The sequence below is a fragment of the Petaurus breviceps genome, unplaced genomic scaffold (assembly GCF_028583685.1).
Source record: "Petaurus breviceps papuanus isolate PSGF00001 unplaced genomic scaffold, PetGlider_PUasm1.0 90825, whole genome shotgun sequence".
NCBI classification, from domain to species: domain Eukaryota; kingdom Metazoa; phylum Chordata; class Mammalia; order Diprotodontia; family Petauridae; genus Petaurus; species Petaurus breviceps.
The window spans coordinates 20,442,910-20,457,366 of record NW_027187353.1 but is presented as its reverse complement, the minus strand read 5'-3'; the positions used below and the strand labels follow the sequence as shown (position 1 = coordinate 20,457,366).

General features: G+C 49.8%; 1 protein-coding gene across 3 annotated transcripts in view; it reads left to right on the top strand.

Annotated features, from left to right (window-relative positions):
- Window positions 1-249: 249 nt before the first annotated feature.
- The window catches only part of PALD1 (phosphatase domain containing paladin 1), a 90,963-nt gene continuing 76,755 nt past the window's right edge, over window positions 250-14,457 (top strand). Inside the window, exon 1 of one of the 3 annotated variants that reach the window (XM_069071442.1) lies at window positions 250-387. The gene's annotated coding sequence lies outside the window, so the exon portion shown is untranslated. Of the gene's footprint in view, window positions 388-13,988; window positions 14,124-14,457 lie in introns of those variants that run through there. The other 2 variants (XM_069071443.1, XM_069071444.1) reach the window with 2 other exon arrangements.

Sequence of the window (14,457 nt, the reverse complement as noted above, 5' to 3'; positions counted from 1 at the left end):
GGGGTGCGGAGCCCACAGCCGGGGAGCAGCTCCAAGGCGGCGTGCGCTCGCTCGGCCGTGCGCTGCGCTCCTCTGCGCCCCGCAGGCTCGCTCGCTCCCCGCACACGGGGCAGCTCCGGCCCACCAGCCGCCGCCCCATGGAGGGCCCCGGGAAGTGGGCAGGGGCCGGCAGCGTGAGGGGGTCACCCGGACCGAGCGGCCGCTGCTAACTCCGTGCTGGGGAGGCCCTCGGGGAGCCAGATCTCGCCTGTCCGTGCGTCCCGCTGGCCGGCCTTCCGGCTGTCCGTCCGCCAGTCCAGTCAGCCAGCCTTCCAGCCGTCTGTCCCTCGGAGGAACTGCGTGCTGTCCTGTGCTGAGTCCATGTGCCCTGGGGCCGCCGAGACGCAGGTAGGGAACCCAGCACGCAGTCTCTCCGCGCCCCTCCCCCTAGCCCCTTCCCCCTCCCCGCACCTCCCCTGTGCCCAGGCACGCCTCGGAAGAGCGCGAGTGAAAAGAGTGCATTCCCGGCTATGCCACCCGGGTGACTGTGGGCTAGCCAGCTTCTGTTTCCTCCCAGCCTCAGTTTCCCCATTTTACTGTAGTGAAACTTCTCCCTGGATATGGACTGGGGTGGAGGTGGGGGGCTAGCTTTCTGCTATGAAATTTGTGTGACTTTGAGTAAACTCCCTTCCCTTTGGACCGAAGTTTCTTCTTCTGTGGATTAAGGTGGTGACCCTTGCTCTGAGATCTCTCAGTCTTAAATCCCGTGTTCCCATTATTTCTGCATTCTCCCTTGAAGGAAAGCAAGGGAGTTCAGCTTGCAGAAGATTTGGGGGAAGAGGGAATAGATTGGAGAACACCCCTGAGTCACTGCAAAGGTTCTCCTATGGCAGAGAGATTGGCCTTGTCCTGCTTGGCCCCCAAAGCAGGCCTGGGAGCATTGGGTGGGGTGGGGGAGGGGGGAGGCAGGTTTGGTTTTGGTCATCAGGAAAGACTTCAGAGCTGGGAGAGCCGGCTTTAAATGAAAGGGACCTTCTCTAGAGGCACTGGGTTGCCCATCCTTGGCTAGTGCCATGAAGAGGCCAGGATATTGTGGAATGAGGTTGCTGTGGAGCCAGGGCTCAGACTAGGTGGCCCACCTCTGCCATTCTGGGCCCAGAAAATCACTGACTGTCAGATTCTGACTTTGGGTTACCAGAGCTATAAGATCTGGAAAACTCTCTAGGCCTTAATAAGCGTTAGAGAGGGTATGGCTGCAGTGATCCTTGGGGGTCATCTAGTCCAAGTTCTTCCTTTTACAGGGGAGGAAACTGAGGCCCAGAGAAGGGAAGGGACCTTGGTATCCAAAATTATTAGTCAAGTTAGTTGTAGCACTAGGATTCTGGCCACAAGCTCCTGGTTCCAAACCCAGACCTTTTTCCTTAAAAAAAAAATATTATTATGAATTAGAAAATCATCAACATGAACATTTCCACATAAAAAGACCAGAAGATTGGCTATGAAACCTTAGCTGTATTACATGCAGCTTCTTCCTTTTGGTAGATATTAATTTTAACATGGTAGTATCAACACTATCCCTCTTGTCACTGCCTGGGCCTCTCTTCCATGATGGCAAGGCCCTCCCTGTCTTTCTAGTTTTGCCCCCTTCCCGTCATGAATGGAAGAAGTTGGGGTGTCTTCCTCTGGAAGTTGAAGCAACACGTCATCCTCCCTGCCACAAGTAACTATGAAAGGTCCCCCATGGATCTGGGCACCCACTACTCCCTCTGACACCTGACTTACCCAGGCTCACAGGATGACGGGATCTGATATTTAGAGCTTGGAAGCCATAGAGTCCAAGCCCCTCATTTACAGGTGAGGCAACTGAGGCAGAAAAGGTAAGGTCACTCAGCCAAGGACACACAGCTACTACTAAGTGTAAGGGACAGAATTCGATCTCAAGTCTTCTTGATTTCAAGCCCTGCATGCTCTCCCATAGCTGCCTCAGTGGGCTGTCATAGAATCATCTTGTCACATACACACACTCCCCTGCATTTTACAGGTGGGAATCTGAAGCCAAGATGAACAGATGAAGGATCAAATATGAAGGAGCCTGGCCCAGATTTCAGCCCATGTCCTCTGGCTCCCACCTACCGTGCCTGCTCTTTTCAGCACACCTTCCTCTCTCTTCTCTCACTACGCCACCATACTAAGGTGGCTTGTGGTTTCTCCTTGGCCAAGGGGGATGGTAGAGGGCCTGGAAAGAAGGAGAGGGGCCAGAGATCCAAAGGGAAAAGCCCAGACCAGGAGTGAGGAGAAGGAGGCCAGTGTCCTTGACCCCATGATGAACATCCTCTCTCCTCCTGCCCTCCTGTGTTGTTGGGAGGACAGGCACCGAGGCAGAAGGCAAAGGGATCAGAAGACTTGTACTTTTGGCTGTCCCTTTCATTTTGGGAAAGCTGTTTCCTGTCTCTGAACCTCAGTTTCCTCATTTATAAGAATAGTAATAGCTAACATTTGTATATCGCTTTAAGATTTGCAAAGCACTGGACATGGTAGTTTGCTATTCTCATCCCCATTTTGCAGATGAGGAAACTGAGGCAAACAGGAGGTTAGGTGACTTGCTCAGAGTCCTACAGCTAGTAACTATTCATGGCTGGATTTGAACTCAGACCTTCCTCACTGTAGCTGCTATCTGTGGTGCCACCTAGCTGTTGTGATTTTTGAACGTTCGTTCATATGGTGTGCTGTAGACCTGAAAGTGCTCTGTGGTTGGGAGGGGTCACTACTAACTAACTTACTAGGAGGTTGTCAGCAGTGGGTTCTGAGCTCAGTGGAAATGTGAGCCGTGTTTTATTAAGTGCTTTGAAATCTTCTCCAGAAGACTTTGCTAACTTGCCTGGGTCACATTCCAGCTCTGGGGGTCCATTTGGATAGTATTGAAGCTGACTTGGTTCTTTGGGGAAGCCAGGGCCCTGGGGCTTTGGGGACTGCTGGGGGCAGCAGCCTGAGGGTTGCTTACCTGACCAGGCCACAGGATATGGACCACTCTTGGGGCCTGCCTTCCTCCTGCTCAGCCCCCAGTTAAGTGCTGTCCAGTCACTGACTGGCTTTGTACCTTAATCCAGTCACTGCCCCTGATGAGTGCTACAATTTCTTCTTCTGTACAATAAAGAGAACGGACTAGATTTCTTTTATGATCCATTCCTACTCTAAAACTCTAATCAGAAGTGAATTGGAAGTCTTTTTTAAAAATTAATTTATTTAATTTTACCTTGCAACATTCCACAAGTTTTTGAGTTCCAAATTTTCTTCCCCTCTTCCCTTCCCTCCTCCCCAAGATGGTGTGCAATCAGATATAGGCTCTCTCTATACATTCACATTAAAGATATTTTCACATTAGTCATGTTGCAAACAAGAATTATGTTTTTTTTTTCGCTTTTTTTGGAGGGCAACTGGGGTTAAGTGACTTGCCCAAGGTCACATGGCTAGGTTTGTGTGTGTGTGTGTGTGTGTGTGTGTGTGTGTGTGTGTGTGTGTTAAGTGCCTGAGGCCAGATCCGAACCCAGGTCCTCCTGACTCCAGGGCCAGCGCTCTATTCACTGTGCCACCTAGCCACCCTGCAAAGAAGAATTATAACCATGAATTAAAAGTCTTAGTAGTTGTTGGGGCAAGTCCCAAGTTCAGGGCCTTGGTTTCTCTCTCTGTAAAATCTGTCTTCTCTCTAAGTTCCAAAATCTTAATGATTCTCTGATACTATAAGTCTGCCTTCCAAGCCAAACCTGAGGAGGCTCACTGTCTTCTGCTGGGTCTGGTTTGGGCCTGTGGACATTTATTAAGCACCTACCCGGTACCAGACCCTAGGAGTGTCAGGATAAGAGTGAGGGAGGGCCTGCCCTTAAGGAGTTTACATTCTGTTGGGGGAGGGGGTTTGGAAAAAATTCCTGAGTTCCTTATGGACTTTGCTATCAGCTGGTCCCCTCTGGGAGGGAAGCTCTGATGTAGTCACCTGCCCTTGGCTGGTCCCCTTCTTGCCACCCCAGGGAGATGCTTCATCTGTGAGGTACTGGTTTTGGGGTGATTTCCCCACAAGGGAGACTTGGGAGGGCAGCTTGAGGTTGATGGAAGCTGGTCGGGGTTCAAGGCTTGACAGTTGGCTGTGGGTTCGAGTTCCTCCTCTCTCCTTCCCTCACTGTAGGCCCAGGTGCTTTCGCTTCCTCTATGCTTCTTGACCTTGGGGCTCCCTGCTTTTCGACCTACTGACTGTGTCTTCATTTTCTTCATCTCCAAAGTGGACAAGATCCCAGGTTTCAGCTTTGCCACTTTCTAGCTGGCTGTCCCTTCTCTGGGCCTTAGTTTCCCCACCAGCAAGATGAGGAGCTGGACTAGATGAATTTCAGCTTCTTCAGTCAGGGACTGTGTTTATCTTTCTTTGGGTCCCTAGCGGTTAGTGATGTGCTTTAATACGTGTGTATTGACTGACTAACATCCTGTGATTTGTGATCATATCTTTTCACTCCCTTCCCAAAGGCTGGTATGGAGGAGGCGCCGTGATCACTTTAGAAATAGGGGTGCCCTGTGTTACTTCGTACTCAGAGGGGCCAGAAATTTTTACTTGGGTGAGTTTCAAGTCAAACCAACGAATAGCATCAGCAGTTTGGTGGTTAGCCCTGTGTTATACACTGTTTAGGTTGTAACCAATCATTTAGCATTTATTTAGCACCTGCTGTGTTTGTAGCTGTCTACTGTGGGCTAGGCATATGCCCACCTGCCTCCAAAGAGCCTATATTGGATCAGAAGATGATTCGTAATACAGGTTTGACTTTTTTTTGAGGCTGGAACAGTCCCAGCCAGTCATGGGCCTCTAAAGCCGCTCAGCACAGAAGCTTTGATTTGCTCCCTTTCTGAGCCTGGCTGGTGTGTGCCTCCTTAGGAAGACTTCCTGCCCCCTCCTGGGGCGCACCATATTGGTCCCAGTTTTAGAGGTGGGTCCACTCAGAACTCCTGAGCACTAATAGTCCATCACTCTCCACGTCCCAGGTAGTGGGGGGTCTAGTCATGCCTAGTGCAGAGAGAAGTCTAAGACGTGGGCCCCCTTGCCCTACGGCCACTTATATAATGGGTTCATCTAGTCACTTCATCTTTAAAAAAAGTTTTTATTGATATTTTGATATTGATATATTGATACTGATAATCATTTCTGGGAAATCTCTTTACTCGTCCCCCCTCCCCCTACCTCCTCACTGAATTCTCTGGTAACAAAGAAAAACCGTGAATGTCAGTCACTTTGTCTCTGGACCTGTTCTTCACCTGTCAGACGGGGCTGGTAGCCTTTAGGCGCCCTGCTTCACACTGGGCTGTGGTGAGCCAAGCGGTTTGTATACCTTTAAGCACGGTCAGGATTTCATTTGGTATCTTTAGGATCAGAGCTTGAAGGGAGCTCAAACCCTTTCATTTTTGCCTATGAGGAAACTGAGGGCTTGCAGAGGAGTCACTCTGACTCACCCTCCCAAGGTTCCTTTCCCTCCACATGCCTGGGGTTAGGGCATAAGCACATCCCCATTTCATGAGGAGGGGAGAAGGCCAGAATGATGGCAGAGGGAAAGAGACTGACAGTGAATGGGATGAGAGTTTGGATTGTTTCCTTTTAATATGGCCTTGCAGATAGAGCCTACCAGCCTACATGGGGGCCCGGCTCCAAGCCCAGGCTGGAGGCATTGCCTTTCTAGCTTCCCAGTTCAGGATTGGAGAGCAGCAAGTGGCCTTGTGACTGATGGCCAAAGACAGCTTGTTTTATGAGGGACCTTTGATTTTTCTCAGGCCTAGGCTCAGCTGCTCAGAGCCTTCCTGTGGCTCCCTTGGGTCTCAGCATCAAGGAGAGATTCTGGGGCAGGTGGTGAGGAAGTCTTCGTTTCCTTTCTGAAGAGCTAGCCTGCAGTGGGTGGGGGAAGGCTGGGAAACATTCTTCTAGACAGTTTCCGGTGAGGGCAGACCCAGTTGTCTTGCTCCATGCTCCTGTGGAGCGTGTGACTGGTCTTGGTGTCTCTGTGTGGTGCTGTTGAGGTGGTGGTACCAGGCCCTCATCTTGGAGCGAGGGCGGTCTGTGCCTTGGGCTGTGGCTACTCCCCTCCTTCTCTTCTCCTCTCCTGCCCTTAAGTTGTTTCCTGCTTTTCAGAAATGTTTCACCAGCTCTGTTTCTGTCCCTCTTTTCCCATCTCTGACCCTGGCCCTGGGCTCTGTCCTGAGGCCCGGAGCGGGTTCTTGGCCAGCACCAAGAACCAGGAGCCTCGATCCAGAGCTGGCCCCACAAACTGGCCGTCTAGGCTTTGATAGCGTAGCTCTGTGGGTGACGCTCATGGGCTCCTGAGGGTCTTGAGAAAGGTGAGACCTCGTGGGACCTGAGGCAGCTCCAGGCTCTGTCCCTCTGCAGAGCTGGCTGGCCTCTCCAGTAAACACAGGGTCATGGGTCTCAGAGCTGGCAGAGAGGCTGGGTGGTGGCTGGTTCTTAATCCAGTCCCTGGCAGCCTGGTTTAAAAAACATGTATGTTTTGAAAACTCTTTCATTAGAATTCGGTTTCCTTTGTAATCCTATGTGCTTTAAGTATTTAAAAATATCCTTCTGAGAAGGGGTCCCTAGACTTCCCCAGACTTCCAGAGGGATCCAAGATATGAAAAAAGGTCAAGACCTTCTGTTCTAGGCCAATTTCCTCATTTTATAGGGAAGGAAACTGAGGCCCAGGGCAGGGAATGATCCTAGGCCACACCTGCAGTCAGGGGCAGGGTCTGGATTTGCACCTGGGTCTCCAGACTCCAAATCTAGGATTTTCTTTCATCTACTATGGCAAACAACTGTGTTCTCTCTGAGGCCACAAATTCGTTGCAGTCCTTTCTCCAGGCCCCAGATGGAGATTCCAGGAAAAGGAGGCCATCCCACAAAAGTACTCTCTCCACCACCAATGCAGGGGGAAGAAAGTTTCCAGGAATTCCTGCCATGTGGGATAACAGTGATAACTGAGGGGAGGAAGCTTGGAGTGTGTGTGTGTGTGTGTGTGTGTGTGTGTGTGTGTGGTATGTGTTTGGTGTAGGATATATGTGTATGTATGTGTGATGTGTGTGTATATTTGTAGTGGATGTGTGTGTGTATGTGTATTTGAGAACCTTGTGTGTGCCTTTCCTGAAAATCTATCTGTGGCCTCTAGGAATCTGTGGGCCTGAGGCTAAGGACCCCTGGTCTGTTTAACCCCCTAGAATTCTTTCTGTTTTCCCCTGCACCCTGTCTCCATCCACAGGTCTCCATGCTTTCATGCTTCTGCCCACGTGTGTGTGTGTGTGTATGTGTCTTGATTCAGGCCTTTCTCTTTGTGTGGCCTCCCCTGTTCCTCACTCTGGCTTGATGAGTCCCCATAGGAGCCCTGGGTTCTGAGAAGAGTGGCTTTATTGGGAAGGGAGCTGGTTTGGGACCCAGAGGATAGGGGTATTTGGGCTCTGGAACCTTGGGAAAGTCCCTTCTTCTCTTTGAGCCTCAGTTTTACCCTATGTAAAATGGGAGGGTTAGACCACAGAACCTCTGAGAAGCAACGTAGTATGGCAAAGAGTGTGTTCGATTTGGAGTAAGAGGACCTGGGCTTAAATCTCACCTTGGATGTTTTCTCCCTATGGAGCCCTGGGCAAGTCTGGGCCTTGGCTTCCTTCTCTTTGAATCGGGCAGTTGACCTAGGTGACTTTAATTCATTCATTCAGGCAATTGGGGTTAAGTAACTTGCTCAATGTTACATGGCCAGTTATTTCTGGGTGTGGTGCTAAGTATCTGAGCCCGGATTTGATCCCAGGTCATCCCAACTCTGGGGCCGGTGCTCTTACTCGCTGTGCTACCGGGCCGCCCCTCATGACTCTAATTTAGACTGGATCTCAGACCAGGCCTTCTTCCTCTGCCCTGTTCTACTGACTTTCCCCCTGGGGTATGTACTGTGGAGGTTCTCAGGGAGCTGATGGTGTAACTGGGGAGGCCCTGGGGTCCAGCACCAGAGCAGAGTGCTGGGGGAGGTGGCCGCTGCTGTGATCCTGGGAGGCCTGCATCGTATCTGAGGAATTCTTCCTAGAAAAGGTTGGCCTTGAAGTGACTGTTAAAAGATGCTTATGATTTGGGAGAAGATGAAAGGAGGGGAGAACTTTCCAGGTCCAGGCAGTTGAGGAGCCAGAAGAGATCTCGGATGTCAGCTCATCCAATCCCCTCATTTTACAGATGGGGAAGTTGAGGCCCATAGAGGTAGAGAAACTTGCAAGGTGCCACAGGTAGCTAGAAGCAAAGCCAGAGTGATTGGTGTGAGTCTGGGGACCCTGGAGGATCCCTTCTTGGGTCCCTAGCTGGTGGCCTGCCTCCCCCATTACGGCACCACTCCCTTGGTGGTGACTTGGAACATCAGGATGGGGATGTGGGAATGCAGGCCTGCCTTGGGGTAGGGCCCTTTGGGAGGGAAGCCAGAGGTTTACTAAGAATAGACCCCAAATCATAGCTCTAGTCTTAAGACAGGCAACCTCTGCCCTCCCCAGAGCCCATGCTCCCTGCTCCCCTCCTGCCCCAGCCAAGCCCTTCAACAGAGCAGCTTTTAATGTTTCCTGTAACAGTTGCTTGACTCTGGAGCTGGGGCTGGGGCTGGACCCGGCTACTTCCTTAGCCCTGGCTTAGAGGAGCATTCCATCCTGGCAATGGAGTGGGGTGCCCCATGCTGCAGAGGCAAGGGCCCAGGCTTTGACTGACCTCATGGATCTGGGCTTCTGGCCTTCAGAGACAGACCTTTACCCATCAGCAAGTGGTAGGCACGGGTGAGGCCCAGGAATGCTGCCCTGTGAAAGCTGAGAGGTTTATGTTGGCTCATCAGCCTTAGAGTTTGAAGGGAACTGAGAGCTGAGACCACCTAATCACTCCCCCTCCACCCTGCACCTGATATTTCAGAGGAAGGAACTGAGGCCCAAAGTCACAAGGCAGTAAATAGCAAAGCTGGAATTCGAACTCAGATCAATGTTGTCTCCTCTGGCAGAAAGTAAGCTTCTCGAGGTCAGACCATTTCACTTCTGTCTTTATATCTCCAAAGTCTAGCACAGGGCCTGGAAAGTCAAGTTGACAAGCATTTATTAAGTACCCACTGTATATCAGGTACTGTGCTAAGCTGTGGACATATGGACACACAAAAAAGAAACAGGGGCGGCCAGGTAGCACAGCGAGTAAGAGCACTGGCTCCAGTGTTGGGATACTTGGAGATCGAATCCCGGGCTCAGACACTTAGCAGCCACCCAGAAATAACTGGCCATGTAACCTTGAGCAAGTTACTTAACCCTGATTGCTTAAAAAATAAATAAATAAATAATAAAAAGAAACAGCCCCTGCCCTCAAGATGCTTCCATTCTATGGGGGGGAGGCAACTCGAAATCTGTTATGATTTTAGGGATCTGATCTCATGTGCTTATGAAAATATGGGCAGAATGGATACAAAATAAATACGAGTTATTATTTTTTGGGGGAGGACGCCAGCAGCTGGAGGGATTGGGAAAGACTTCCTGTAGAAGGTCGACGTGGGGTTGAGCCTTTAAGGAAATGCTTCGGGAAGGAGGGTAAGGAGGACATCCAGGGCCAAGGTGTGGAGATGAAGGTGGCCTAAGATGTGGAAGGAATAGCTAGGGAGACTGGGCTGTCCAGAACTTTAAAGGGAATAATGTAATCACTACTCAGGGCAGTTAGGGAGCGCTGGGCCTGGAGGCAGGAAAACCTGAGTTCAAATCTTACACTTACTAACTGTGTGACTCTGGGCAAGTCACCTACCCCTGTTTGCCTCAGTTTCCTCTTCTATAAAATGAGCTAGAAATGGTGAACACTCCAGTATCTCTGCCAAGAAAATCCCACATGGGGTCACAAACAGTAGGGCATGACTGAACAATGTATTACAAGGCTGAAAAGGCAAAGCAGGGTCAGGGTGTGAAAAGCTTTGAGGCCGAACAGAAATATTTGAATCCGATTCTCTTAAGTAATAGGGAGCCAGGGGAGTTCTCGGAAAGTTTCCTAGGCACCTGTGTACAGAGACCAAAGAACTTTGGCGGATTATTATTAATTAACAACTGAAATAATAATGAGAAGTTCCATTGTCCTTTGCTGCTGTGGGTTTTTGGGCAATTCCAGACCAAAGAATGGCGGTCCTGGCAGAATTCCTGTCCTGCAGCTGGACCTTTCCGAGGCTCAAGGTCTCGACACCCAATGGAAAAAACCTTCTTTCCTTTTCTGTCCCCTTGTTCCCTGCCGCGGGGGCTGTTAGGCAGGGGGAGGGGAAGAGGAAGGGGTGTCACCTCAAGTGACCTGGAGGCAGCCCCTTTGGGGAGGGGCAGGGACCCGAGAGACTCCCCTTATCCTCCACTCCCCTCTTTCCAAACCCGATGGGGAAATACCTGCATGGGGAGCAAGAATCTGCGTTCCTGATCCTGAGCCACAGACTTTGGCTCTTTCTGCAGCTCTGAGCTCCAGAGCAGAAACGAGCCCAGCAGGAGGAACTTTGAAGTCTTTGAAAATGAAAGGGGCGGAGTGGAGGGGGAAGTCTTTTCTTTTTGGTTGAGCCAGCAGATACTCCCTCCCCCCTTCCTGACTCAGAGGAGCAGATCTGGAGCTGGGAGGGACCATCAAGGCCAACTCTTTCATTTTACAGATGAGAAAACCCAGACTCAGAGAGCCCCATGAAGCCAGGGCCCCCACAGCCAAGCACTGGTCCCTGTATGTGAGCAGGTGATGCCTTGCTGTAAATTCAGTGAGGGCCGAGGGTGTAGAGGGCTCAGGAACGACCTTGGACCATCTTCTTCAGCTCTATTTTATGCACTGGGGAAACTGAGGCCCAGAGAGGGGAAGCTGCTTGGCCAAAGCTGCCCAGATAGTAAGTGCCCCTCTGAGCCCCAGTAGACAGGGGCTGTTTCTTAGGTCCCCAGTCTCCCCCCCAACACTGAAGCTTTTCCTTACGAATCTCCCCTGTGGTGCCTGGTAAAGAGTTGGATCTGTGAGGGGCTTAGCTAATATTTGTGGAGTGTTGCCTAAGATAGATTTTCATGATTCTTCAGTTTTCCTCTGAACTCTTGAGCCATCCAGGATAAAAAGGAGGCAGAATGCTAAAGCAAGAGCCAGACAGAACCTTAGAAATGATCAGGTCCGGCCCCCTCATTGTCAGATGAGGGAATGGGTCCAGAGAGGGCAGAGTGCCAGAGATGGTTGGTGTCAGAGGTAGCATTTGAACTCAGGTCCTCTGCTACCAAATCCAGTTTTCTTTTGGGAAGGAGGAAGGAAGGATGTCCTGTTGTTTATGAGTGGAGGGAGGAGTGCTTGAACGGTGCCCCAGTGGTCAGCTTGGCCACATGTCTGCTATATCTAAGCTATTTGGAGGGGCCTCCTGCTTTGATGAGGAAGCTGGCCCATCGGCCCCAGGACCAAGAGAGTCTCCCACCGGTCTCCAAGTTAAATCCTTTCCCTCCACCCCACCCCTTAATGGCCAAGAGTTAGTGAAAGGAGAGTTTGGTGGGGGCTGCGGAGAGGAGGGCCTTGGCCAAAATTGTGAAGTCACCAAGCAAACCCCAGCAACTCTTGGCTTCTCCCCTTCTTGGCATCTCCCCTTGTGGACGCTAAATGGAAGAGAGCCTTGAGGTCATCTGTGTTTGGGCAGGCATCCTTTTTACTCAGTCTTTGATTGAATGTTCCAGTGATGGGGAACTCATTACCATGAAGGGTAACCTATTCCACTTTTAAACAGCTCTAATTCTTAAAATAAAAAAAAAATCGAACAGAAGCTCACATCTCTGCACCTTCTAGCCGGTGTTCCTTGTCCTGTCTGAGCAGAATGACTTAAACCTCTCCTCCTCAGGATAGGTAGCCTGGCATATACCCCAAAACAGTCATCGCACCCCCTAGTCTTCTCTGATCTTGGCCTTCCCAGTTCTTTCATTGATTATAGGAGGACAGAGTCCTGGCTTCTGGACAATCTTGTCACCTTTTTCTTAATTTTCTCCAGTTGGCTCATGTCCTGTCAAAAATGCGCTCGCGCTCCCCCCAATGAGTATAGTATTCCAGAGGAGGTCTGAGGGGGCAGGATCTAGTGGGACTCTGACCAGGAGAACTCTCAGAACTTTGTCAGACAAGCTGCTATGAAGCCGTATCTCCTCTCCCCATCATCTTATGGACCTTATGGAGTTCATATGTGAACCTAAGTAAGACTTACAAATGGCAAACAAATGCTTCATATTTCTCTGTATTAAATTTCCTGGACCTTGTGACACCCTGCTTTGATAGCTTAAAGTTTTAATTTAATCTGATTTTAATTTATTTTATTTAGGCTTTAACAGTTTAAAGCTACATAAGACTTTTGGGACACCCTGTAAATTGGCCACTCAACATATAACTTAGAAAATTGTCTATCTTGCCTGGAATCTTTCTGACTTGTTCTCTTCTAAGTATTTAAAAATGCTTCAATTACCCAATTTCCTCCCCTTCCTCCCCTCCCCTCCCCTTCCCTCCTTTTCACTCCGCTCCCCTTTTCCTTTCCCTTCCCCTTCTTTCCCTTCTTCCCTTTCCCTTGTTTCTTTTCTTTCCTTCCTTCCTTTTCTCTCTTTCTCTCCTCTTTCTTCTCTCTTTCTGTCTATTCTTTCTGTTCCTTCCTTCCTTCTTTCTTTCCTTCCTTCCTTCTTTCCTTCCTTCCTTCCTTCCTTCCTTCCTTCCTTCCTTCCTTCCTTCCTTCCTTCCTTCCTTCCTTCCTTCCTTCCTTCCTCCCTCCCTCCCTCCCTCCCTCTCTCCCTTCCTTTCTCTCTCTCCTTTCTCTTCTCGCTTTCTCTCCTTTCTGTTATTTCCTTCCTTCCTTTGTTCCTTCTTTCCTCTCTCTCCCCTTTCTTTCTCTCTCTCTCCTCTCTTTCTTTTTCCTTTTCTCTCTCTCTCCCTGTCTGTTCTTTCCTTTCCTTCGTTCGTTCGTTCGTTCCTTCATTCTTCCTTCCTTCCTTCTATTACCTTGTCCTTATCTCCCTACTTTCTCCCTATTGGGGAAAAAAAGAAAAGAAAAGAAAAGCCTATGTAAAAAATATGTGTAACCAAGCAAAACAAATTCCCATAGTGGCCATGTCCAAAAACGTATGTCTCATTCCCCACCTTGAATCTGCCGCCTCTCTGTTGAGAGCTGAGCAGCCTGCTTTATCCCTGGTTCTCCAGCATCTTGGATTATTGTCATTGTATCAATTAGAGTCTTGAGTCTTTCACAGCTATTTGTCTTTACAGTGTTGTTGCCCTATAAACGGTTCACTTGGCTGTGCTCACTTCACTGCCTCAGTTCATATAAGTCTTTCCAGGTTTCTCTGAAACCTTTTGTCATTTCATGCCGCATAACAAAACGAGACGTTCTTCTACCATAATTTGCTCAGCTGTTTCTCAGTTGATGGGCATCCCTTTAGTTTCTGTTTCTTTACAACCGAATAAATAGCTGCTGTGAGTATTTTTGCATACAGGGTGCCCCCCAAGTCCTCGTACAGTGCTGTGTTTTAAGAGTTTACCTAAGCCTTTGGGGACACCCTGTGTTTGGGCCATTTTCCTCGTCTTCACTCTTTGGGGCATAGGCCCAGGAATGGCGTTTCTGGGTGCACAGGTGAGGGACTTTTGGGGTCATAGCTCAGATGTTTTCCAGAGTGGCCCTCTGGGTGTTTCTGAAGTGGGTGCTGGGAGTTCTGGGGAAGACTTCTTGGAGATTGTAAGGATTTAGTAAGGGCCCCGAGCTCTGGCTTTCACAAGAACAGCATGGGCTCCCCTACTCCCCGTGTCTGCACTGTGCACACTGTGCTGCCTCCTGCTTACTTCTGCATTCTCTCTTCCTTTAGAATGTGAGCTCCTTGAGTTTAGGAATGCACCGTCCAGCTGGCTTGTATTTGTATCCCCCATGCCAGAGCCCAGTACCCAGCATCCAGTAAGCACTTAATAAACGTTCTCTCAAATTGTAGATTCAGAGCCATTTTGCAGATGAGGAAACTGAGGCCCAGAGAGAAGTGGCCTGTCTAAGGTCAACGGCAGAGCTGGCTGGTTCACTCCATCGCCCCAGGTCACCAGAGGCAGGGCTTCTGGCCCCAGTCACACCCTGAGGAACCCGGAGACCCAGAAAAACTGTGACATGGTTAGTGCCATAGAATAACCAAACTGGTGATGCTTAGGCGCCCTCTCTGGGCCTCAGTTTTCCCATCTGTCATATGGGTGTCTTCCCTGCCTGTTTCACAAGGCTTGTTGTGAGAGGAGGACTTTGCCATTTTAGACTCAGAGGCTGAACTGGTCCCACCTTTTCATTGGGCAGATGAGGCAACTGGGACTAATCATAATAATAGCTAACATTTATTAAGTACCTACTATGTGCTAGAAACTGTGCTAAGTGCTTTACAACTCATTTGAGCCTCACAACAACCCAGGGAGGGGCTATTATTACCCTCATTTTACAGATGAGGAAACTGAGGCAA